The 27,683-nt window shown below is 45.1% G+C and overlaps 1 long non-coding RNA gene across 1 annotated transcript; it reads left to right on the top strand.

Moving 5' to 3' along the window:
• The first annotated feature begins 10,101 nt into the window (after positions 1 to 10,101).
• On the top strand, positions 10,102 to 13,294 carry LOC134407985 (uncharacterized). Its single transcript, XR_010026071.1, has 2 exons — positions 10,102 to 10,713; positions 11,691 to 13,294. It is a non-coding gene; the product is annotated as an uncharacterized LOC134407985 (long non-coding RNA).
• The last annotated feature ends 14,389 nt before the right edge of the window (positions 13,295 to 27,683 follow it).

The following is a 27,683-nucleotide window of genomic DNA, read 5'->3' as shown; positions in this document are numbered from 1 at the left end:
AAAACTTCCCATTGTAAAAGAGATTTTGAGAGCAAAAAAATCCTACTAGGCCCCCCCGAAGGCCAACCAGCAAGTCCACACTGTTCACGGGGAGGGAGCCACGAAACGAAGGAGAGGCTGAAGAGAGGGCGATCCGCCTTATAAATGATCGCCCCCCACCCCTGCCTGCCTCGTGGCCTGATAGTGAGGCAGCCAGTCGGGTGCCTCCACGCCTCCCCTCGCTTCCCCACCACCCGCAACTTCATCACCAATGGCCTTAATTGGAGTGATGTGCTTTAACTGATCTGATGCACTATGGAAGGATGTCTCTAAACCTCTGCAGGGAAGACAGACCATAAAAGCAACAGAATGATACAGCATGAAGTGTGCAGTGGCCGTTGTAGAGAGGAAATGGAGCTTACTAAGGGGCATATTACTCTTAGGCAGAATCACCTGGTGGGTTAGCTGTGTTCGCCTAGTACAGCAAAAACAAGAAAGAGTCTTGTGACAGCTTGTAGGCAAACAGATGTTTTGTGGGTTTCATTTATGTGAGCCAGAGCAGAGGGATAACATTCCACTGCTGAACTCTGGAATATATGTGCATAAAATCATAGAATAGTAGAGTTGGAAGGAGCTTATAAGGCCATCGAGTCCAACCCCCCACTCAATGCAGGAATCCACCCTAAAGCCTACCTGACAGATGGTTGTCCAGCTGCCTCTTGAAGGCCTCTAGTGTGGGAGAGCCCACAACCTCCCTAGGTAACTGGTTCCATTGTCGTAGAGATGCAGCATCTGAATATGAACTACCCAAAAAGAAAATCCAATGGGCAGAGGGTAAGATTATGCGGTCAGTTTCTCGTATAAAATCTGGAAATCAGTGGCACAATTTGGACCTACGTGTAATGGATTTTATGTGCGTAGGCTACATCTCCCTGTGAAGGCGCAGGAGTATTGGAGGCAGAGCAAGTGCATTAGGCATACTAGGGGCTTGTCTAGATGGGAGCTTTCGCCCCGCGGTAGCTTCAGAGTGGCAGCAGGTGATCTACATGACACAGCCGCCACTCCGAAGTGATACAGGGGTAAAGCCCCAAAGCTCCGCCCTAAAAAAAAGTCAGGCACTTAACCCAACATTTTAGCTTGGAGCAAGGCTCTGCGCCTTTGCGGAACCTTGGTTTTAAAAAAAAATCAAAGGGGGGGTTGGATATTCTGTGAAGGAGGGAGCACCCCATTCCTCCCCTTCTTGTTCCCCCCATTTAGCTGTAAATGTGATCCTTCGCATTTACAGCTTTAAAAAGAAAAGGAATGAAGGAAAGAAAAAAGAACTAAATTTAGGCCATTTTTTTTTAAAAAAAAAACCCCTAACCTTGGAAGAGGGGGCGCGGATGCTCCCAGGCGCCCCAGAATGGTGTTCTCAGGTGGGCGGGCGTGGCAGCAGTGGCGCCAATTGGAAAGCCCGCAACTGCACTCCTTCCCCTGTAGAGGGTTGGAAGGAGCACCAATGCGCCCCCTGCTGCAGACCCGATATCGTCAAGATGAGGGCTTGGACGGCAGGCACGTTCTTGCTCCCCTCTATGCAATAGGCAAGATCAGGAGAGAAACACTATCCCATTTAACACAACAAGGGGCAAATTTGTGAGTAGTTGTGACAAAGGAGGAAGATAAGGGAGGGGTTGAGATATAGGACGCTAGAGCTGGTACAAAAAAACAGGGCAGCACGATTGCTAACAGGGACTGGCCAGCGAGTCCACATCATGCTAGTCCTTTTACAACTTCATTGGCTGCCAGTCCAGGTCCGGGCCCGATTCAAAGTGCTGGTACTAACATTCAAAGTGCCCTAAACGGCTTGGGGCCAGGTTATTTGAACGAACGCCTCCTCCCGTATGTACCTGCCCAGACCTTAAGATCATCCACAGGGGTCCTTCTTCGTGAGCTCTTGCCAAAGGAAGTGAGGCAGGCGGCTATTAGGAGGAGGGCTTTCTCTCCTGGGGCACCCCGGCTGTGGAACGACCTCCCCAGAGAGGTCCGCCTGGCGCCTACACTGTACTCCTTTCATCGCCAGCTGAAGACCTTTTTATTTTCTCAGTATTTTAACACCTAATTTAACTTAAATTTTAAACTTTGCTGTTTTAATTCCGTATTTTAACATATATCAATTTCTGCTGTGTGGTTTTACCCTGGTTGTGCTTTTTATATTGTATTTTGTATTTGTGTTTTTAGACTGTTGGTTGTTTTACTATGTTCTTCATGGTTTTAAGTTTCGTGAACCGCCCAGAGAGCTTTGGCTATTGGGCAGTATAAAAATGTAATAAATAAAATAAAATAAATATAAATATTTCTATCTTCCTGATCTTTCACTCGATATGTCCATCTTATCTATCTCTGTGCCTTTTTTATTTTGTTTTCTCCCTTTCTCATTCACTTTCTTACTTTCTCTCTTTCCTCTCTCCGTTTAAAACAAAATGATGACAAAGAAGACAACGGTAGCGGAGCCACGGGGCTGACCCACCTTAGGTCAGGATGGCATCCAGTGGTGGATAAGAGGCCACCAGCTCAAGAGCCACAATTATTTGATGGAAGAGCATTTGTAACAGACACGATTCTTATTTTCTCTAGACTCCACACTTTGAAAAGGGTCTCTGCTGTTGTGCGTTATGCAAGTGCTCCTTGCAAGTGAGCTATCTCTATCGGTCAGTAAAGAGATGTCGGCGTGTGTGCAATCAAGAGAAGGCAATATATAGAGGCATTAAATAGGTTGTGGAGATTGTCACTGTCTGTGCGATAGATTTCGGAGGGGACAAATTGTGGCAAGGCAGAAGCGGATATTACAAAAAAAAGAAGAAGTTTTGAAAGGATGACATACCTTAGGGACAATTATTCTGCATGTTTTTGGTGGATGGGGAAATAACTTGAAGATTGCTAAAGGATTATTTGAACTTCGGCAAGAGCATGCAGATTATTATAATTGTTGTTGTTACTATCACACCTTTTGTCCAATGCTGGGCCTCAAGGCGGCATTACAAAATTTAAAACATATATGTAAAACCTATAAATAGAAATATACAAAGTTAAAAATATATTAAATATATTCCAATGTTAAAAAAAACTTAAACATTTAAAATGACAGTTTTAAAAGTCTTTGGCACAGATAGAGGTCCCAATTGTTCGCCAAAGGCCTGCTGGAACAAAACAAAAAAAGTCTTACCTGCCTCCTAAAGCACATCAAGAGGGACCCCGTCTAGCTTCCCTAGAAAGAGAGTTCCAGAGCACTGGAGCAACCACTGAGAAGGCCCTGTCCCGCGTTCCCACCAGGCGCGCTTGTGATGGTGGTGGGACTGAAAGAAGGGCTTCCCCTGAAGATTGTAAAGCACAGGCAGGCTTTAAAGGGAGAATACAATCTTTCAGATCACCTGGACCCAAGCCTTATAGGGCTTTATAGGTCATAACTGTCACTTTGAATTGTCCCCGGAAACAAACTGGAAGCCAGTGGAGCTGTTTTAATAGGGGAGTTGTATGATCCCTGTAACCAGCCCCAGTCAACACTCTGGCAGTGGCTGCAGCTCTTTGAACCAGCTGAGGTTTCCGAACAGTCTTCAAAGGCAGCCCCACATAGAGCACATTACAGTAATCCAATCGGGATGTAACTAAGGCATGTGTCACCATGGCCAGGTCCGACATCTCTAAGGCAATAATGCTATTCTCTGCTCCAGTCAGTATCAAATAGAATTCCTCTGTTCAGAGATCATGCTAAACCATAATTTATTGCGGCAGAAACAAACCCATTTTTTGTTAGACCACAGCTTATGATGTCATCCAAGCAACTGTGATTCGTTTGAAACTAGCCAACTTCAATGGCTTGCAAAATTATGAGTTATGAAGCTGTATTTTTAAAAAACTAAAGAAAAATAAAACACAAATAAACGATACTTGAGAATAACCACACACTAAACCTGGGATCTCCACCATGGTGCCTATGGAGGCAGCTGGACAACCATCTGTCAGGGATGCTTTAGGGTGGATTCCTGCATTGAGCAGGGGGTTGGACTCGATGGCCTTGTAGGCCCCTTCCAACTCTGCTATTCTATGATTCTATGACACCAATTTGGCCAGAGACACCTCTCTAGGTGCCTGCCAGGATTCCTGCTCTTTCTGATTTTGTTTTATAGATAGATAGATAGATAGATAGATAGATGAGAAGCTGGCTTGTTGCAAAATAAAGCACTTCCCTCTAGCACCATCTTTATTTGAGTTCAACAGAGTGGTTTTATGTTTTGGAGCTCAGACCCCACCTCTGCTGTGAACTTAGGTTCTTGGGCAAGTTACTTTTCTCTGAGGCCCTTTCTATACCTATGGGTGTAGAGGGAGGGAGGGAGGGTGGTCCCAGACTTACCTGCTTCTGGGATCGTCGCCCTCAGTCCACATGGGACACACAACATCATGGTTGTCGCACCCGTCACGGACGCCTTTTTTAAAAAAAACCCGAAAGAGCTGGAGCGCACTCAAGCTCCAGCAAAAATTAAAGTAAAAAAAAAGAAAGACAAAAAAGAGTCCACACCTCACCCCCGCTGGCCCCGGACTCCCCTCGTCCCAGCTCCTTCCCTCTGATGATCGCCACTTCTCGCAGGAAAGAGGGAAGAAGCTGGGGTGGGCGCCCACACACCCCACGATCCTTGGGATAATCCCAGGACTGCAGGTGAAACCGGGATAACTGTGGTTTCAGTTCTCCCAGGGAAATGGAGGGATAATCCCTCCCTGATCCTGGGATCCGCTGTGCATCATTTGGATGCACAGGGATGATCCTGGGGAAAATGGATGGTGTAGAAAGGGCCTTAGGCCATAGCTAGACCTAAGGTTTATCCCTGGTTCGTCCAGGGGTCAAACCTGTTCATCTAGGTGACACACAGGGGATCCAGCGCTCAGGCAGGGGCGAACCCTGGATGATCCCAGGATAAACCTTAGGTCTAGCTGTGGCCTTAGTCTCACCAGTCTGACATCCGGAAAATAAGTGTTCTGTGACCACCCATGCTCACCACATCAGTGGGTGTGGCCATACTGACTTCAAACACATATTTCTGCATGCAGGAGATATTCTCCAGTTGCATTAAAAAAAAAAAAAGCACTAATCCATCACTTCTCTCTCTTTCTTCCCAGACCCGAGATGCCAACCGTGCTGGAAACAACACAGAGGCTCGACAATACTCCAGGCTGGCACGCATCTTATCCCACACAGCACTCGGGGTGGGGATTGGGTGCTCGATTGTATATATCATCTTAATCACAATTTTTTACACCACAGCTTATATTACTGCAACAAACATCGTTCAGGATGTAGCAACCCGTCCCTGAGGAGGATTTTTTCCAACATTCCTACTCTAAGGAGTTCACGCCCGACACACAATCTTGATTTCACGCCATACTCTTTGAATCATTGCTTAAAACAATCGCAGGCCTGGCTCATGTGTGCATACATTGTTTCCTCCCACTTGACTTCACGGCCAGAATATATAAACTGCCAAGCTATGCATTTCAAGTGAGAGCAGTTATTCTGAGAATTCTGCCCGCTTATAGGTTTGAAGTGGCCCATCCATGTCAAGTGGGCTTCATGTGTCATCCAGCTCTATGATACACAAATAACCCAAACTGAAACTATAACATTGGGATGAGAAAAAGGTTTGGCTCCAAGTGCCACATATGAACTGTTGGCTCTTATGAATGCCCCCAGTATTGCCAAAGACAAAATATTTGTCATCTTAAAATCTTGAGATGGGTTTAGATCACCTCCTCTTAAGTGCATCACTCCTAGATTCCTTCCTCCAGCCTTCTCCTCGACCTCTTGTTCCTCTGGACCATCCCATTTCCCACTCACCCCACCCCACGCGTAGCCTCCCCATTATCCTATGACCTCTATTCTCTAACATTTCCCAGATGAAAACAGGAGCACACTTACAACACCCCCATTTCCATATCATTAATTGATTCTCAGGCTCTGCCGCCTGCCCTATTACACATGCCTCTATACTTCATCTGCTGTCTTGGGCCTAATCTACACTGAGCACGATATAGCGGTAATAAAGTGGTATATAAGAGGCAGGAGCCACACCATGAAAGTGGCATGAAAGTGGCGTATGGTATGTGTCAATGGGACCCAACAGTTGTCAGTACACTTCAATACTAATTTAACTTAAATTCAAACTTTGCCGTTTTAATTCTGTATTTTAATCTATATCTATTTCTGCTGGGTGGTTTTATCCTTGTTTTGCTTTTTATATTATATTTTGTATTTGTGTTTTTAGACTGTTGGTTGTTTTATTATGCTTTTCACAGTTTTAATTTTTGTGAACTGCCCAAAGAGCTTCAGCTATTGGGTGGTATAAAAACGTAATAAATACAGCAGAAGTGTGGCTCCTGCCTTTTATATAATGCTTTCATACCAGTTTCATAGTGCTAAATCCTGCTTGGTGTAGATGAGGCCTTGGTTTAGTCTGCAATAGGCTGCCCTGAATGTTTTCAATGTGAAAAGAATGCTTGTGCTTCCTGTGAGAAGATATGCCAGAAAAGCGTAATTGCCTTCCAATAGATGATGGGTTGGAACCACTATTGGAAGTGGTTCAAAGCAGAGGTGACGCCCAATTGGTTTGGTTTGCATTTCAAAGCAACCTTACCGAATTTCTCACTTTCAAACCAATATGCAAAGCAAAATTCAGCTGTCCTTCAAAACATTTACTTCTCTGAGTTTTCCAATCTTAAAATGCATACACAGATGTGTGTATTAGGGAAAGCTACACACAAAAATGCAATGTATTAGTGGAAATAATGTTTAAAATGTGTTATATTTGAGAAACAACTTGAAAAAACTGTGTATACTAGCCAAAATGCATTTAAAACTCATGTGAGGAATCGCTTATTAGAAATTAATGGTGGGAAGGAAGTACTTGATAACAGTGTCTTCTGTGTATTGAGATAGGGTTGGGTCCATTGAAATCAACTAGACTTAAGTACATCATGACTAACAAGTCATGTTGATTAAATAAGTCTGTTCGAAGTATGATCGAAGCTGTACTGTATGTTTTCATGCACAAGGGAAAGAACAGCTCCAGGAGGGCAATTCAGATCAGAAAAGGATGCAAGGTTGGTGGAAACTAAAGCAAGCCCAGCACTGTGGATCCATTCTCAACTGGAAGGCCCAAAGGCTGCTATTGCCGGTTTTGTTTTTTTAAATTGTGGGAGATCTGATCAAATCCAACATTTGGCAAAATACAAATCTTATTTACATGGATTTATTCCCAACTAAAAAATGTTGATTCTAAGACTGCAATCCTGTGTATTAAGGAATATGCTCCATTGAACAAAAGGGTGCTGACTTCTGAGCAGACATGCATTGATTCAACTTCCAAAATGCTATGGACATTGAGCTTTTGTTTAACTGTGTCTCTGCTCCAGCCCCCTGAAGTGCAATCCTTAGATCTTCATCAAAAATGTCCTTTAAAAAAGTAGCACTCAAGCTATGCTCCCCCTAAACAGAAGCACTAAGAAGAGATAGGAAATCTCTCCAGTCCACACCTCTGAATTCTACATACCAAGGTTGTTGGAAAATGTTCATGGCCCATCTGTGTACATGCTGGCCAAAGTGTACAAGCCCATTCAACACACATCTGCTACACCTGATGGAGGATCTTCTTCCTTCTGCTATTGTCCTCCACTGAGTCTACAGCACAGGTATGGAGCTTCATGTCTGAGGCCTCAATCCGGTGCTCCTGGGATCTCAATCTGCCCCTCCAGGGTTAATCAGATAGCTACACCTTTTCTCCCTAACCCGCCCCTTCTCCCCTGAGGTTTCCTGATTTTTGTGCAGTATTTCCTCCATTCTGTATGGTTGAAAATCCTCTCCTAAGGCAGGAGGAGCTTGAATCTACAATATGCTGTCCTTTTTTTGTACTTTTGGCTCCATCTTCTTTTGCCTTTAGCCTGCACAGTGCTGGAATGTGGCCCCTGAGAGCTTCTCCAACATTTGTTTCAGTCCTTGGGCTGAAAGTGGTTCTTGACCCCTGGGCGAGATCTACATTACCGCTTTATAGTGGTTTGAATGCACTGATAACTGTTGGGGCATATTACACATTCCTTATACTGCTTTCACCGGGTTATTTCCAGCTTTTTATTCCACATTGTCCAAAATACCACAAGATATGTCATTGGGTGTCATCAGACAAGTGTTTTATCGCACACACACTACTGCCCGCTCATGGTTTCTTTGAGCATTCTTCAGACAACGCCGTCCAACTCCCGCGTGTCTCCCACCCCTTCTAGTCTTTTTTTCACAACAAAATAGACCCCGGTTAATCTGATGTTGTTGTTTTAAAAGCAAAACTGCTGCAATTTCCTGCTGTGTGCAGCAAATCGGGGGGGATCACGGTTCCCTACTATCGCTTCTCCACTCCCGCTCCTATCCCACAATACTTCCTCTTTCTTCCTGGAGAAGAAAGAAGAAGTAAACAAACACCATGTGGCCCATTCAGGGACCGTTTTTATTGCACCGCTTTCCTGCACACAGCAGGAAATGGCGGCACATTCCATTTCCTAAAAGACCCCGGTAAATCTTATGTATTTTTTTAAAGCAAAACTTGCTGCAATTTCCTGCTGTGTGCAGCAAAAGCAGCGCAATAAAAAACATCCACTGAATGTGCCACGTGGTCATTGCTGCTTCCACTTTCTTTCTCCATGTAAAGAGATCATCGCTATTGTGGGACAGCAAGAGGAGGCCAAAGGGAAATGTGATTTCCCCCCATCTGATGAGGCTCATTGAGGGGAATAGTGTTACCATGATGGGATCGTAAGGACTGGACCCAAGGTGTAGGTCTGGTTCAAGACTACAGGGATACAAACAGGGCTTATATGACATTTATCATGCTTTTGTCATCTTGTTCTCCTTCACTGAACAAGCAGCTTGACTTTGCACCTTACAAATAGATTTGTAATCTCTCTTTACAATGGCTCTGTATATGCAAAATTGGCTGCCTGCAATCCTATAGCCAACCAGCTGGAAGTAAGTCTCAATGAACTCAATGGGATCTACTTCTGAGTAGATATGCCTAGGATTGTGTGGTCAGCCAGCAACCTGTTTTACTTGTTTTCAGTGCTACCTCTCTGATTTCTCCCTCATCCCTGATCTTAATAAAGCTTCTTATATTTGGAAGCTAAGGTTTTACTCCATACGTTTGACATCTCAAAGGATTTTTCCCTGCAGACTAGATCGTGCTACATGCTTTAACAAATGAGATGAAAGGGGTAAAGACACTGAACTAGCCCAGCGGTGATGAGATTTAGGTACTAGTTGCCCTCTCCTAGCTAAAACAAAAAATGAAACTTCCTTCACAAGTTGAAGAGCATGAAAATTCAGAGGTGCTAGAACGTGTAGGGAGCTCTGTCCATGGCCCAAAGAGAATTTTCAACAATTATGCTTTTTGAGCGTGACTTTAAGGAACAAACTGTAGTCCTCTCGGTCTTTTTCAGACTCAGCCATCAGAGGACATGGTGATGATGAGTCTTCAACAATATATAATAAGTCATTGGGGACGTCTTGTTAAAACATTGTTTCTGGGTGTTGCCAGTGTTGTGCTTTCATAACATTTAACATTAAGTCCCTCAAGGACTCCCTTCTCTAAATGGGTAGAGGAAGCATCGTAGAGTGGTGCAGCCTACCATTTCGCACACTGCAACCACGAGGTGTGGTTTCGAACAGGCAGCAAGACAATGTCCTTAACCGAAAGAACTGCTGCCATCTTGGCATTTTTTCAGTTCTTGGATGACAGGGAAATTGCAGAATCAATGGCTACGGCAAGAGGTGAAGAACCTTCAACAATACATAACAGAGGAGGTGGTGAAGCTTGCAAAGTGATCCTTGGTATGAATATCGTGTGCTAGAAGCCCGTGCCTATTTTTGGCTGTGAATCGGTGGAGGATATGGGAGGGGGATGCGTGTTTCCACCACAAAGAAGGAGGAACTGAAATTACAGCACTCCGCTTCAGGGAAATGTTTTCCCCTAACTCGAGTTTTCATACCTAGTGCAAATCCATCTGACTGGGTTATTTGTTGCCACATTTCCACTCTACCCGCTCATTCTTCTGGGCTGCAAGGCACAGCAAAGTCACTCCATCCAAGACCCGAGCAATCCATAGGTGTTCCATAGGCAGAGAAGCAAAGCAAAGAAGCCTGTGTGATCAAGCAAGCATCCAGACCAAAGAAGATTCAGTCCACAGGAGGAGAACGGCAAAGGACTGAGGGTGCAAAGGAGGAGAGAGAGAGAGCATACAGGACACCCAGCAGATAAACAGGCCAGCTGAAAAGAAGGACCATATTGAGAAAGGGGGAGAGACTGTGACAACAAGGAAAAAGGGAAGACCTGCACTATGAGCAAGCCAATCTACCAGAACATTGTAGTCGATCCTCCTGTCACTCAAAATCTACTCCCCTACACTGATAAGCAGCCCTACATAGAACCTGTTCCATCAGCACCCACAATGGATTATGGGGCACCTCCCCTAATGCCACCCGAGTACCAACCTTATCGTGCCACACCTGGTGCAGGAGTTAATCAAGGTCCAGTCTTTCAGGCGCCACAGATCGTCGTCGTCAGATTTGCCCAACCTGTAAAGGAAAATGATTATATGGGCTACTCCATCTTTACCATGCTTTGCTGCTGCCTACCCATAGGGATTGCTGCTCTGGTTTTCTCTGTGAAGGTGAGGCGGTGTGGGGGTGGGGGTGGGGTGGGGGTGGGGGGGTGAAGAGAGGCAACCAGATAGAGTGCTTGTGTTGACCCCCTTGGCACGACTATGAGGGACTCCAATTTGGATGGCTTTAAAAGGGGGGTTGGATAAATTCCTGGGGAGAAGGCAATCAATGGCTACTAGTCCTGATGAGTATGTGCTACCTCCTGTATCTGAGGCAGTAAGCCTGTGTGCACCAGTTGCTGGGGAACATGGTTGGAAGCATGCTGTTGCACTGTGTCCTGCTTTATGGGTCCCTCGCCAACAGCTGGCTGGCCACTTTGTGAACAGAATGCTGGACAAGACGGGCCCTAGGTCTGATCCAGCGTGATGCTTCTTATGTTCTTTATGTTCTTATGAGATGTATGTTAATTTGGCTAAGTTTGGGGGGGCAGTCAGGGCTTCAAGAAATTGATTAATGGTCCTTTACACCCACAATAGAAGCCCTGGGAGGGGGTGTCTCTATCTTCTACATAGAAGAGGCCCAATGAAGGGGAATGAATGCTAGAGAACAACGTGGCTGTTTGTGGTTGCAGAAAGGATATGCAACTTGCTAAAGCACATTTAACTCCTAAGCAGAAACATCCGGAGGCAAACACAGGAAAGTCTGCTGTGACACACAAATTTATAATGGCATCCATTTTTGTGGGCTAGAGCTCACTTGAGTGTTTGTTTGGAGCTATAACATGCCACTGCAGAACACTGGGATATCTGTGCATTGTGCATTGAACATTACTGATGGAAGTAATGTACAAAACAATGTGCATTGTTTTGCACATTACTTCCATCAGTTTCATGAATATGGTGGTTGTGATGGCAAGTGGATGCATGGGTGGCACAAAACACCCTATACTGAGGAGCTACCTTACCTCAGTCGATCAGATTACCACTTGGCAAGATGATAGTTTGGAGCTCCTGACAACCCATCACTTCTCTCTCTTCCTTCCCAGACCCGAGATGCCAACAACGCTGGAAACAACATGGCAGCCCAGCAATACTCCAAGGTGGCATGCATCTTATCCCACACAGCACTCGGGTTGGGGATCGGGGCCATAATTTTAAATATCATAATGCTGATTGTATATCGTTCTGTTTGAATCATTCATTATAGGACCAGGGGCTGATTCACATGCGCATTGTACATCACATCATTTCTTCCTGCTTGACTTCATGGCCAGAATATATAAACCGCCAAGCTATGCATTTCAGGTGACAGCAGTTATTCTGAGAATTCTGCCCGCTGATAGATTTGAAGTGGCCCATCCACGTCAAGTGGGCTTCATGCGTTATCCAGCTCTATGATACAAAAATACCCCAAACTGAAACAATAACATTGGGATGAGAAAATGGTTTGGCACCAAGCGTCACATATGAACTGTGGGCTCTTTTGATGGTGAGATAACACCTCTATGAATGGCCCCAGTATTACCAAAGACAAAATATCTGACACCTTAAAATCTTGAGATGGGTTTAGATCACCTCCTTTTAAGTGCATCTCTCCTAGGTTCCTTCCTCCAGCCTTCTCCTCGACCTCTTGTTCCTCTGGACCATCTCATTTCTCACCTACCCTGGTATGATCCCCATTCCCCCATGACCTGTATTCTCCAACATTTCACAGATGAAAACAGGAGCACACTTAGAACACCCCCAATTCCATATCATCAATGGATGCTCAAGCTCTGCCACCTGCTGCATTACACATGCCTTTATACTACATCTGCTGTCTTGGTTTAGTCTGCAATAGGCTGCCCTGAATGTTTTCAATGTGAAAAGAATGCTTGTGCTTCCTGTGAGAAGATATGTCAGAAAAACATAATTGCTTTCCAATAGAAGATCAGTGGTTCAAAACAGAAGTGAGGCCCAATTGGTTTGGTTTGCATTTCAAAGCAACCTTACCGAATTTCTCACTTTCAAACCAATAAGCAAAGCAAAATTCAGCTGTCCTTCAAAACATTTACTTCTCTGAGTTTTCCAATCTTAAAATGCATACACAGATGTGTGTATTAGGGAAAGCTACACACAAAAATGCAATGTATTAGTGGAAATAATGTTTAAAATGTGTTATATTTGGGAAACAACCTGAAAAAACTGTGTATACTAGCCAAAATGCATTTAAAACTCGTGTGAGGAATCGCTTATTAGAAATTGATGGTGGGAAGGAAGTACTTGATAACAGTGTCTTCTGAGTATTGAGATAGGGTTGGGTCCATTGAAATCAACTAGACTTAAGTACATCATGACTAACAAGTCCTGTTGATTTCAATAAGTCTGTTCAAAGTATGACCCATCCAATCTGTACTGTATGTTTTCACCCACAAGGGAAAGAACAGCTCCAGGAGGGCAATTCAGATCAGAAAAGGATGCGAGGTTGGTGGAAACTAAAGCAAGCCCAGCACTGTGGATCCATTCTCAACTGGAAGGCCAAAAGGCTGCTATTTCCGGTTTTGCTTTTTTAAATTGTGCGAGACCTGATCAAATCCAACCTTTGGCAAGATACAAATCTTATTTACATGGATCTGTTCCCAACTAATAAATGTTGATTCTATGATTGCAATCCTGTGTATACTTACTTAAGCAATATGCTCCATTGAACAAAAGGGTGCTGACTTCTGAGTAGACATGCACTGATTCGACTTCCAGAATACTATTGACATGGAGGTTTTGTTTAACAGTGTCTCTGCTCCAGCCCCCTGAAGTAGCCATCCTTATGTCATCATCAAAATTGCAAATAAACATATGGCATCACCCTGTCCTAAAAAAAAAAAGTAGCACTGAAGCTATGCTCCCCCTAAACAGCAGCACTAACAAGAGATAGGAAATCTCTCCAGCCCACTCTTCTGAATTCTACCTACCAGGGTTGTTGGGAAATGTTCATGGCCCATCTGTGTACATGCTAGCCAAAGTATACAAGCCCACCCAACACACGTCTGCTACACCTGATGGAAGATCTTCTTCCCTTTGCCATTGTCCGCCACTGAGTCTACAGCAGAGGTGTGGAGCCTGAGGTCTGGTGGCCCAATTTGGCCCTCTCAGGGTCCCAGTCTGTCCCTCCAGTGTTAATCAGATGGCCACACCTTCCCCCTTAGGGTCCACCCCTTCTCCCCTGAGCACCAGTCTTTTCCTGATCTATCTGCAGGATTTTTGTGAAGGATTTCCTCCATTCTGTACAGTTGAAATGTCTCTCCTAAGGCAGGATGAGCTTGAATCTACAATATGCTGTTGGTTTTTGTACTTTTGGCTCCACCTCCTTTTGCCTTTGGCCGTGCCAAGCACTGGAATGTGGCCCCTGAGAGCGTCTCCAACATTTATTTCAGTCCTTGGCTGAAAGAGGTTCCCGACCCCTGGCCTAGATCTACGCTCCTGCTTTATAGCGGTATTGGAATGCAATGATAACTGTTGGGGCACGCTACACATTCCCTTTCCTGCTTTCATCGGGTTATTTCCTGCTTTTTATTCCACATTGTCCAAAATACCACAAGAAATGTCATTGGGTGTCATCAGACAAGTGTTTTATCGCACGCACACTACTGCCTGCTCATGGTTTCTTTGCGCATTCTTCAGACAACGCCGTCCACCTTCCACGCATAGAATCATAGAATCATAGAATAGTAGAGTTAGAAGGGGCCTAAAGGCCATTGAGTCCAACCCCCTGCTCAATGCAGGAATCCACTCTAAAGCAACCCTGACAGATGCTTGTCCAGCTGCCTCTTGAATGACTCTAGTGTGGGAGAGCCCACAACCTCCCTAGGGAACTGGTTCCATTGTTGTACTGCTCTAACAGTCATAATAATAGTGAGTTTCTGAAGAAGCTATGGTGAAACAGAAGTAAATCTGGATTCCTGTAACCTTATCTCGCTCTTTTGCAGTTTCAATTCAGAGTTTCATTGCTATAATACATGCAACTGTTGTTAAATGTCTCAATTCTGTTTATAAGTATTGGTGCAACTATCAACTCTCACCTCTGACCCGTGAGTTCTGCGTTCACATTATATTATATTGTGTTAGTCAATTTATTCCGCTGTCCTTGGTGGTCATTCACACCCTGTGCAGTTGTGTGCTTTTCAGCATCTGATTCAGATGGTTACTTGCAACTGCTAACTCTATTTATGTTTCTGAACTATTCCCACGCCTTCTGACTATCTTGTTTCTCTTACCTGAACAGATGTGTTTGCGGCTCACGTAGCCAAAAGAGAAAATGGCGGCCATATGGAGAGACCCCAGTTCCGAACAGATTTATACATCCCTAGCTGAGTGTTTTGGCATTCAAGAAGTATTACAATTTATGGCCAGTGGTCCCTGAAGCACCCCCTCAAGCCAGATAACACAAATTGGGGGGGATCACGGTTCCCTACTATCACTTCTCCACTCCCGCTCCTATCCCACAATACTTCCTCTTTCTCCCTGGAGAAGAAAGAAGAAGTAAACAAACACCATGTGGCCCATTCAGGGACCGTTTTTATGGCACCGCTTTCCTGCACACAGCAGGAAATGGCGGCACATTCCATTTCCTAAAAGACCCCGGTAAATCTTATGTATTTTTTTAAAGCAAAACTTGCTGCATTTTCCTGCTGTGTGCAGCAAAAGCAGCGCGATAAAAACATCCACTGAATGTGCCACGTGGTCATTGCTGCTTCCACTTTCTTTCTCCATGTAAAGAGATAATCACTATTGTGGGACAGCAAGAGGAGGCCAAAGGGAAATGTGATTTCCCCCCATCTGATGAGGCTCATTGAGGGGAATAGTGTTACCATGATGAGATCGTAATGAATGGACCCAAGGTGTAGATCTGGTTCAAGACTACAGGGATACAAATACACTATTGTCATGTTATTCTCCTTCACTAAACAAGCAGCTTGACTTTGCACCTTACAAATAGATTTGTAATCTCTCTTTACAATGGCCCTGTATATGCAACGCTGGCTGCCTACAATCCTATAACCAAAGGAAGTGAGGCAGGTGGCTACTAGGAGGAGGGCTTTCTCCGCTGTGGCACCCCGGTTGTGGAATGAGCTCCCCAGAGAGGTCCGCCTGGCGCCTACACTGTACTCCTTTCGTCGCCAGCTGAAGACCTTTTTATTCACTCAGTATTTTAACACTTAATTTTAACTTAAATTTAAATTATACTGTTTTAACTCTGTATTTTTACCTTATATCAATTTTGCTGCGTGGTTTTATCCTGGTTGTGCTTTTTATATTGTATTTTGTATTTGTATTTTTAACTTGTTGGTTGTTTTATGATGATTTTAATTTTTGTGAACCGCCCAGAGAGCTTCGGCTATTGGGCGGTATAAAAATGTAATAAATAAATAAATAAATAAATAAATAAATAAATAAATAAAACCAGCTGGAAGTAAGTCCCATTGAACTCAATGGGATTGACTTCTGAGCAGATCCGCCTAGGATTGTGTAGTTAGCCAGCAACCTGTTTTACTTGTTTTCAGCACTACCACTCTGATTTCTCCCTCATTCCTGATCTTAATAAAGCTTCTTATATTTGGAAGCTGAGGTTTGACTCCATACGTTTGACATCTCAAAGGATTTTTCCCTGCAGACTAGATCGTGCTACATGCTTTAACAAATGAGATGAAAGGGGGACAGACCCTGAACTAGCCCAGCGGTGATAAGATTTAGGTACTAGTTGCCCTCTTCTAGCTAAAACAAAAAGTGAAACAAAACCTACTGATCTGGGAGTTTGCTTCCTTCACAAGTTCAAGAGCATGGAAATTCAGAGGTGCTGGCACTTGTAGGCAGCTCTGTCCATAACCCAAAGAGAATTTTCACCCAGGATGCTTTTTTTTAGTATGCCTTTAAGCAACAAACTGTAGTCCTCTGGGTGTTTTTCAGACTCAGCCATCAGAGGAATGGTGATGAATCTTCAACAAGATACAATAAGTCATTGAGGGTGTCTTGTTAAAACATTGTTTCCGGGTGTTGCCAGTTGCGTGCCTTCTTAAGATTTAATATTAAGCCCCTCAAGAGCTCCCTTCTCTGTGGGGATGGATGTATCTTGTCTCAGGTGTGCATACATGTAAATGCTGCATGCGCATGCACACTGAAGAATCATGGAGTGGTGCCAGCCTAACATTTCACACATTGCAAACACAAGGTGTGGTTTTGAACAAGCAGCAAGACTTGTTAACCGTAAGAACTGCTGCCATCTTGACATTGTTTCAGTCCATGGAGGACAGGGAAATTACAGAACCAATGGCTACAGCAAGAGGTGAAGAACCTTCAACAATACATAATAGTGGAGATGGTGAAGCTTGCAAAATGATCCTTGGTATGAGTATCGCGTGCTAGAAGCCTGTGCCTAGTATTGCTGTGAATCAGTAGAGGATATGGGAGGGGGATGCGTGTTCCCACAACAAAGGAGGGGGAACTGAAATTATAGCACTTGCTTCGGGTAAATGTTTTTCCCCTAACTGGAATTTACGTACCTAGTGCAGATCCATTTGATTGGGTTATTCGTTGCCACATTTCATTTTACATGCCGATTCTTCTCGGCTGCAAGACACAGCAAAGTCATTCCATCCAAGAACCTGAGCAACCTATAGGTGTTCCTTAGGCAGAGAAGCAAAGCAAAGAAGCCTGTGTGATCAAGCAAGCATCCAGACCAAAGAAGACTCAGTCCACAGGAGGAGAACGGCAAAGGACTGAGGGTGCAAAGGAGGAGGGAGAGAGAGACACACACAGAGAGAGACAGAGAGAGACAGAGAGAGAGCACAGCACACCCAGCAGATAAAGAGGCCAGCCAAAAAGGAGGACCATATTGAGAAAGGGGGAGAGACGGCACTTGCAGAACTTTTACGAGGAGGAAAAAGGGAAGACCTGCACTATGAACAAACCAATCTACCAGAGCATTGTAGTCGACCCTCCTGTCACTCAAAACCTACCCCCCAACACTGATAACCAGCTTTACAGAGAACCTGCTCCATCAGCACCCACAGTGGATTATGGGGCACCTCCCCTAATGCCACCCGAGTACCAACCTTATTGTGGCACACCTGGTGCAGGAGTTAATCAAGGTCCAGTCCTTCAGGCGCCACAGATCGTCGTCACATCTGTCCAACCTGTAATGGAAAATGATTACATGGGCTACTCCATCTTTACCATGTTTTGCTGCTGCCTACCCATAGGGATTGCTGCTCTGGTTTTCTCTGTGAAGGTGAGGCGGTGTGTGTGTGTGTGAGAGAGAGAGAGAGAGACGCAACCAGACATATTGTTTGTGTTGACCCCACTTAGGACTACTATGAGGACCACCAAGTTGGATGGCTTTAAAAGGGGAGTTGGATAAATTCCTAGGGAGAAGGCTATCAATGGCTACTAGCCCTGATGAGTATGTGCTACCTCCTGTATCTGTGACAGTAAGTTTGGGTGCACCAGTGCTGGGGAACATGGGTGGGAACATGCTGCTGCACCATGTCTGGCTTTGTTGGTCCCTGGCCAACCACTGGTTGGCCACTGTGTGGACAGAGTTCTGGACTAGATGGACCCTTGGTCTGATCCAGCATGGTGCTTCTTATGTTCTTTATGTTCTTATGAGATGGACATTGATTTGACTGAGTTTGGGGAGGGGGCAATCAGGGCTTCAAAAATTTATTAATGGTCCTTTACACCCACAATAGAAGCCCGGGGGGGCGGGGCAGGGTGTTGTCTCTAACCCCTACAGAGAAGAGGCCCAATGAAGGGGAATGAATGCTAGAGAACAATGTGGCTGTTTGTGGTTGCAGAAAGGATATGCAACTTGCTAAGGCACATTTAACTCCTAAGCAGAAACATCCGGAGGCAAACACAGGAAAGTCTGCTGTGACACACAAATTTATAATGGCATCCATTTTTGTGGGCTAGAGCTCACGTGAGTGTTTGTTTGGAGCTATAACATGCCACTGCAGAACACTGGGATATCGGAGCATTGTTTTGCATGTTACTTCCATCAGAGTTTCACTAATATGGGAGTCGTGATGGCAAGTGGGTGCATGGGTGTCTCAAAAGATGCTTCACTGAGGGAGAACCTTACCACAGACGATCAGATTACCACTTGGCATGATGATAGTCTGGACCTCCTGTCAACCAATGAGGGAGACTTCACACCTTCCTTGGATGAGAGCCGTGTTCTCCACTTGGACAGTGCTGCGTAGAAACAGTTTGCCATATACAGACTGTGGTCACTTTCTCCCTAATACATGGCTATCATAGCTAGGTCGCAGAAACAAGGCATGCCCAGGAGTTAAGTCAGGGGGACGGGACACATTGCAGTGGAACCGAGTGGGAGCAGTAAAACGACTTTGCAAAAATGTGCCTTTTCCCGAGGGAAAGCTGCAGGGTTGCTACAGATTTGCAACCATGCCATCTGTCACAAACAACTCCGGTATGCTCTCCCATCGAACGCAATCTGCCCTGGTGGGAAGCAGGAAAGATCAGTGTAAAATAGATCTGGCTCAATTTAGTTAAATATTGACATGCTTTAGCGATCAGATCTGCAGCATGGCTTAGGAAAGACAGAAAGTAGTATCAACGGGAAAGTTGATTTAAATTGATCATTTCAATCAGACATTTTTTCTTGCTGATTCAAATCATAAGTGTTGAAGACCAGACACTACTGCATGCAAAAGATATTATCCGGTTGCATTTTTTATTTTATTTTTTACTAAACCATCTTTTATCTCTCTCCCCAGACCTATAATGCCAACTACTCTGGAAAGAGAATGGCTGCCCAGACATACTCCAAGGTGGCACGCATCTTGGCCCACACAGCTCTTTCCATTGGGATAGTTTTGAATATCATCTTAGTGATTGCTTATTCCACTAATCTTTTCAGTTCGAGGAAGACCTATCAGACATATAATCCCTGGCTACATCCATATCCTAAAGGATATTCACCCTGATGCATGAGTCAGAGAAGAAACTGGTTTGATGTCGTGCTCTTTGAATCATTCCATAAAGCGATATGCTCTCCAGGCTGGTTCACATGTGCATACACGTCACATCTTTTCCATACAGTTAGACTGATGACCAGGATGTACAAACTGCAATGCATTGCATTTGGAGTGACCTGAAAATTCTGCCTCGTGCTGTCTTCCATAACCTAGTGCCCTCTGGATGTTTTGGACTTCAACACCCATCAGCCCTGGCCAGCATGGCCAGTAGTTATAAATGCTGGGAGTTGTAGTGCAAACTATCTGGAGGGCCCCAGGTTGGGGAAGATTCATCAAGGGATAGATTTAAGACTGCCCATTGACATCAAACCATGTGTGATCCAGCTGTATGACACTCAAATATCCAAAACCAAACAAAAGAATGAGGACAGGCCAATTGGTTGACACCAAGGGCCAATGTCCATATTAACAGCCTCCATGTTGCTAGGAATAAAATACCCATCCCCGTAAATTATGGAATGACTTTAGATCACCTCCTCCCTAATGTAGCTCTTCTTTTCCAACCCTTCTGCCTAGGCTCCCTGACTTCCCTTGACCTGTGCCCCATGCTCTCCAACGTTTCACAGATAAAAATAGGCACGCACTTATAATACCCCGATTTTTGTACCATGAACTACTGGCTATGCCTTCTCCTCTGACCCACCCCATTCCACATGGCTCTATACTTCACCTGCTATCTTCACATAGTCTGCAGTAGCCTGCTCTGCATGCTTGAGCTGCAACAAACATGGTTGTAGCTCCTGTGAGAAGTTATGGCAATGGCACGTAGGTGCCCCTACCATCTATAGTCAACGGTTTGACATAAAAGATCAGCATATGAAGCTGTCAGGCTGTAGTTCCCATCTAACTCAGTATTTTCTGCATCTGGAGTAGAGAATATGTGGTCCTCCAGATGATTGTTGGGCTACAGCTCCCATCATCCCTGACCACCGGCCACAGGACTAGCATGATAGGACTAGGAGTCGAACAACATCTGGAGGACTGCATGTTTGCTGCCTGGTCTATATTGACTGACAGCAACTCTCCTAGGTTTCAGGCAGAAGTATTTTCTAGCCTGGAGATGTCTGAGATTAAACCTGCAAACATTGTTTTCTGCCGCTGCTGTACAGCCCTTCCCATGCGTGAGACCCAGTTCCAGCCTGTGAAATGGTAAGGATGAGCGCTACATGGGCAGGGCAACTTAATGTTTATGCAGGATGAGTTTCCCCTTACTCAGACATTTTACTTGTAGACACTGAAGCAGTGGAAGTTGTGGCTCCAATGACAGTGGGGCAGTGAATCCACTCTGGGGGATTGGGTTCAGCATGTGGGGTAGCTCCTTTAGTGCTTTGGCTGGTTCTGACTGAAACCCAGAGCAGATTCACTGCCCCTCTGAAATAGAAGCCACCAATCCCCACGACACTGAAGGCAGGGAAATGAAGAATGATAACACCAGCAACTTGCATTAACAACTATTTAAAAGACTTTTCCAAAAGGCACTGATTCACCTAAAGGTTGGGTCTGTTTTTGGATAATAGTGGCATTTGCCATTTGGATCATATGTACTGCCTCCAAAGGCATTTGCCTTCTCCTTCTCTAGTAGGGTGACCATATTTGGGAAACCAAAAAAGAGGACACCTAGTGTGTGTGTGGGGAAGCAGCTTTCTGAGTCCTACAGAAAGTACGTTATTCCCCCGCCACCTTAAAGAACCCGATTGGAGTGGAGGAAGGGAAAGGATTTCATTCTGCACCACCACCATCCACTCCAATTGGGGCCACGAATGACCCACGAATGTCCACGAATGACCCACTTTCCCCTTTAAGACCTCAATTGGAGCTCGGGGTGGGGGAATGACGTGCCTCAAGAAAGCATGTCATTCCCTCCTGCCATGCTAATGGCAGCCTTAAAGGGGAAGGTGTGTCATTCCAGGACATTATTGAAAATTATAGAAAATCCCCCCTGACACCATGGAAAGAACAAAAACCAGGACAAATCCGGGGAAATCCTGACAGTTGGTCACCCTATTCTCTAGGCCTTCTGCTTGCCCTGCCCATGTCTGAGACCTTTTTGCTCATCTTCAAAGGCCCTCCTCCAGGTGCCCCTGCAAAAGGAAACTAAGGGGTGGCTACAAGAGAGAGCCTTATTGGTGGTGGCACCCCACTTATAGAATAGACTTCCCTAAAGGTTCACCTGGCACCTACATTATCTTTTGGTGCGAGACAAATATTTTTTCTTTTCTCCCAGGCATTTTTAGAGACCTAGTTCTCAGTTATTAGGGCCTTTTTATTACTTCCTGTTATTTTGCATTGTATTGCATTTTATTCTTTTAGATATTTGTATTGTGTTTTATATTTTTAACTGTGTTCTAAACTGGCATTTATTTTTTTAACTGGTTCTAATCTGCCCAGAAGACATTAGTTATTGGGTGGATTAGAAATATACTAATTAAATAAAATAATAAGATAAGAACTGTCTAGCCAATGGCCTCTCCTGTCACTCTGTGAGTATTGAGGCAACTCTGCCAAACACTGCCAGCAATTTTATCACAACTGCAAAATTCTTTGGTATATTTCAATATAGATGCTATGAATCATATGAATTAATATTTTTTTGTCTGTGTTTCATTTTGATTGGGACCACTTGTTTGTTCACATACACATCATTTCTGGTTCTTCAACTATGTTAAATAAATGCATTTAACCAAATATTAGGGGCTCAAGCATCAAGGTATGGTTTGTTAGTTACCGCTGCCATAAATGTTTAGTGGTAATTGTAAATGAAAGGAAGGTTTCAATTTTAGCATCATTTAGTTGCTTGGCTCTTGCAAAGTAGGGGAAGACATGTTGGGCTTGTAATACAGCAATATGGTATGTTCCGATTAAAAACTGTTTTTAATGTGTATTTTATATCATGTTTTTATACTGCTTATTTTATACTTCGAATGGTTTTAGTTTTTGTGAACCGCCCAGGGAGCTTTGGCTATTGGGCAGTATAAAAATGCAATAAATAAATAAAAGGCATAAAAACAGCTATAAAACCAACTGTGTCAAATGATCAAGTGACTATCTAAACCGTCAAATGGTAGCCTAGCCTATAAAACCATGACAGATGATTTTACCATCCCCATCACAAGTGCATACCATGAATTGAGTATATTTTGTTTGATGCAAGGGATGTAGATGGCTTTTGAATATTCTTTTACTAACCAATAGAAACTGTTTGCTTCATTAAAGATATTTGAAATACCTCCTACCTCAGAATACTGTTTCATTTAACTCCCCTCTGTCCATGAGTCAACCTTCGCACCACCATTCTCACTAGCAGCTGTTGTTCCATATCCTCTTCCTCATCATGGCTCCCACTTCCTTGCTTGACAGGCAGAGAGCCAGTGAGCGAGTAGGCAGGGCCACCTCCTGCTCCTCCTTTTCACCAACTACCATGGTCTGGGCCAGAGCAAGAGGCAGGTGAACAGCAAGAGGAGAAACAACCTGGAGGCTCTTATCAGAGATCCCCCTGCTAGAGTATGGGCCTACGGCAAGTGGCCAGTCATGCCTACCTTTGACGCCTAGGTGTGCCTACATATCGCAGAGTCCTGGGGAGGCACAGCTACATTGCATCTGGGTGGGTGCACAGACACATGCCCCCAGCCTCAGCCTCCAAATGGGATCCCTGTTGTTTATTTTGAATTTATTTCAAAAATTGATATTGTGTTCCTTCATCACCAAGAGGAACCCTTGGAACACATGTGCTGTATCATCAGGTCTCTGTCTTCTCCCTCCCGAAGCCCTTCGGCTCGCCCCGTTCCTCTCTAGGATCACAGCAGTTCAGCCAATGGCTCGTCCGGTTCTTCTGTGATCATTGGGGCATCTCAGCCAATCACTACCAACAGTTCAGCAGGGTTCCCCAGAGAGCTGTGACCCTTTCCTCTGACCCCACCCCTTCCTCTAAACCACCAATCATTTGGTGGCGTCCCAGCTTCTGTGCTATTTCTCCCATTCTAAAAGGTTGACGTGCCTTTCCTAAGGCTTAGTTACTGGCAATAAGGGTTTTAAGCTCAAATGTGGTGGTATTTTAGCCCCACCCCCTTTTAACCTTCTGTCTCACCCACCACTTGAATGCCTCCACCCCAAGAACTTCTCTGAATCTGAATGCAGCCCTGGGGTGAAGAAGGTTCAACGCCCCTGGTGTAATGGAAGGAAATGGACTGTCAGGAGAGGTGAACCTCCAGGAATGAGAAAAGTAACCGAGTGAACTGAAACAGGAGAATATATATACAGAAGACCTTTCAGGAGGATGAAACGACGCATTAGTTTATTACTGCAATTGCATGACTAGCATGGGGAGGCCATTTTCATTGGGACTACACTACGTGGGATGGGATGTTTAACCCTTCGCTGCCCACCCATAATCCCACCCCCAAATCTCCCTGCACCAACACTGCAATTGACAATGGGCGCTCTTAATCTAATGCTAATTACAGCATGGCTGTTTTTGTCAGGTTCGTGTCTGGAGAGAGAAGGGTTAAACCTCCCGACATGCTGTATTCCCAACTAAAATGTTGGCCTGTTATTACAAAAAAACCAAAAAAAAACCCCAAAAAAAACATTAAAAATTGACTTGGCTCCCAGACACACAATTAAAGTAATGTCTAGCTTGGAGTGAAGGCACATGTTACTACGTGCAAAACATCTTAATGGACTCAGTAAAATTCCAAATTCTGCATCAGCTTGAACTTCTGTCTGGAGGAAGAACTGGTTGCTGTGAGCAGCCCCGCCAATCATGCTGTTATCTGCTGGGGTGGCCACTTACAAATCACCAAGAAAGAGGACATAAGAGGATGCTGACTTGCATAACATTGCATATGGTAATGTCACATCTAACCCTACTGCCGCTGTTTTGGGAGAAGATGTTTCAGGTAATCAATCAGAATCAGATTCAGAACTAGAAGACGCAGCGCCAGACACCAGCCAGCCTGTACCAGTGGGGGAGGAAGCTCTCACGGGCGATTCCCCAGCTGGGAGTCAGCCCTATCCAGAGCTTATCTCCTCATGGCCAAATCCTACACACTCGGTGGGAAGTGGGCCTTCTTCCGGAGCTGACCATCCTGACAAGCTAGCTGATGCTAGGATCCTCTGGAAGCTCAAACACACAGGTTGGAAGGAAGGTGTGAGAAAGTCGGTTCAATTAAGCCAGAACCTGCCTCCACACCAGGCTTTCTGAAATTTTGGGCGTTTGAGAAGTGGCTTCCATTTCTTCTTGTGTGGACAATTGTCTTGCTTAGTTTGCATAGTTTTGCCTAGGGGTGTGCACGGACCCCCCGATCCACTTCGCGCCTGATCCGCGACCTGAAACATCCGCTGCGGAGCTCCGTCTCCGAATTGGAGCTCCACAGTGGCGGGGAGTGGCATCAGGTAAGGCGCCCCTCCCTCCTCCCCCTTACCTGTGTCCGTCGCGGCCCATCCCAGCTTCACTAGAGCCCGCGGCTCCGGCCTACACTTCCTGGTTGAGCCGCGGGCTCTAGTGAAGCTGGGATGGGCCGCAACAGACACAGGTAAGTCCCCCCTCCCCCTTGCTCCCTTACCTGACTCTGCCGCGAATGCTGCACGAGCAGCGGCAGCAGCAGTGGCAGGGCCCCTCCTCTCCCTTACCTGCGTCCATCCGCGGTCCCGCGGCTGCTTCCACTAAGCCCAAGGACTCAACCAGGAAGACTAGGCCACAGTTGCAGCGGCCTAGTCTTCCTGGTTGAGTCCTCAGGCTCAATTGAAGCAGCCGCAGGACCGCAGACGGATGCAGGTAAGGGAGAGGAGGGAGGGGGGGTTACCTGGCCCTGCCGCCATCGCCGCATGGGCGACAGCGGCAGGGCCAAGTAAACCCCACTTACCTTTTTTGCAGAGCTCTGGATCGAGGTGAAGGATCCGCCTTCACCTAGATCCGCTCTGCAACGCTCTGCGGTTCCCCTGATCCTCTTCGCCTCCACCTTAAGGGGAGGCGAAGCCCCCCGATCCGCTCCTGCTTCTCCGGTCCGAGGAGAAGTGGAACACATCCCTAGTTTTGCCTAGGGGGACGTTTCCAAGAGGTTAGACTATTCAAGTAGAAGAGTCATTTATTGTTAAATAAAAGCGTTGTGGATTACTTAGCAAGCCTCGTCATTTGCCTCCCATCAAAAGCAGGAGTGTTCTGAGAAACACGGCAAGTAATTTATTTGCATCAGTAATTATCATAATTTCAATAGAAGTATTTATTTATTTATTTATTACATTTTTATACCGCCCAATAGCCGAAGCTCTCTGGGCGGTTCACAAAAATTAAAACCACAGTAAAACACCCAACAGTTTAAAACACAATTACGAAATACAGTATAAAAAGCGCAACCAGGATAAAACCACACAGCAAAGTTGATATAGGATTAAAATACAGAGTTAAAACAGTAAAATTTAAATTTAAGTTAAAATTAAGTGTTAAAATACTGAGTTAATAAAAAGGTCTTCAGCTGGCGACGAAAGCAGTACAGTGTAGGCGCCAAGTGGACCTCTCTGGGGAGCTCGTTCCACAACCGGGGTGCCACAGCGGAGAAAGCCCTCCTCTGTACAGGATATCTCACTCTAGTGTCGGAAACTGTGACCAGGTGACCCATGTGTGCCTGGCTTGTTCAGTCTGCTAGGGTAAAAGAACAATGGAGAACATCCAAGATGATCCAGAGGAATAAAGAGACAAAGGGGGTGTCTGTATTAACCTTGTAGTGGCTGCGCAGGGGTCCTGCATTCTTTAAACGACACAGCCACCAACTTGCAGCCACATCGGGATTTCATCCCCAAAACTGGGTGTTCCCAAACTCTCAATTTACTGCGACTTCTACATTTGCTCCGAGGTCACCCCATTGTTTCTCAGCTTCAGTTCAGGTTATCCTGTGGATGTAGAATAGGTAAGTGCAGGGACGTAGGGCAGGGAGCAGGCTTGACAATGGAATGGCCAACGGCGCTGCAGGTTTTCTGGCCTGCCCCATCTAGGTTTTTCGACTTAGCCTTGCAACAGCAATGCTTCAGGCTTTTGAGATGATCCCCTTCCAAGGCAGCGGCATATAAACACCCCCAAAATCTCAGATGTTGCGGGGTGGGGGGGGAACCATCTGTGATAAAATTCAGAAGGACCTCGACAGAATGGATAACTGAATGGAAACTTACAAAATGAAATTCAGCTGAGACAAATGCAAAGTCCTTCACTGAAACCAAAAACAAATAAATAAAATAAAAATTATATTAATCAAATGCACATGAGTCAGCAATGAGATGCGTCTTTAAAGGAGGTTAATGTGATTACTGGCTGCGGTAATAGAATCAAGGGCTCCAAGTAATTAGAAATAATATCTCCAATTTATTCTGTGCATGTCAAACCTCTTCTGGCGTATTGTGCCCAGTTCTGGGTGCTGCACTTTAGGAAGGATGTAGCAAATTGAATAGGAAGACAACAAAGATTACCAGGGTTATGGAAAACAAATCCTAAAATGGAGAATTGAAGGAATTAGGTAAGTTTAATCTGTGATAAAGAAGATGAAGGAAGGGGACAGGCTTGTTCTCTGTGGTCCCAGAAGACAGGACTAGATCTAATAAGTCAGAGGAGGGCGGATTTCAGTTCAACCTTGGGATAAACTTCTTAACAGTGAGAATACCTTGAGAGGAAAACCACTGGAGCAAGGTGGGCTTTCCCTTCCTGGAGACCTTCCAGCAGAGGCTCAAGACATTTTGCTGCCTGAAGCATTGCACCCTCTTCCAACTAGGCTGGCAGTTGAATATTCTTTAATACTGGGGATGGGGCAGCATCCTCTACTGCATCTGACAGCAGAGGGCTATTTTAGGGGGGGCAGGGTAAGCTGCGTGACACAACACTCTCCTCCACTATCTTCCTGCCACCTCCCAGAATCTGCCGCCTGAAGTACTGTCTCACTCTGCCTAATGGTAGGGCCGGCCCAGCCATCTGTTGTGCATGTTCTAGCTCTGTATTTCCGGCATCGGTCAGGGAGTTGCAATCGA

Source organism: Elgaria multicarinata, chromosome 13, assembly GCF_023053635.1.
Source record: "Elgaria multicarinata webbii isolate HBS135686 ecotype San Diego chromosome 13, rElgMul1.1.pri, whole genome shotgun sequence".
NCBI lineage: Eukaryota > Metazoa > Chordata > Lepidosauria > Squamata > Anguidae > Elgaria > Elgaria multicarinata.
Note: the sequence above shows the minus strand (reverse complement) of the source record. Positions and strands in the feature narration are given on the sequence as shown.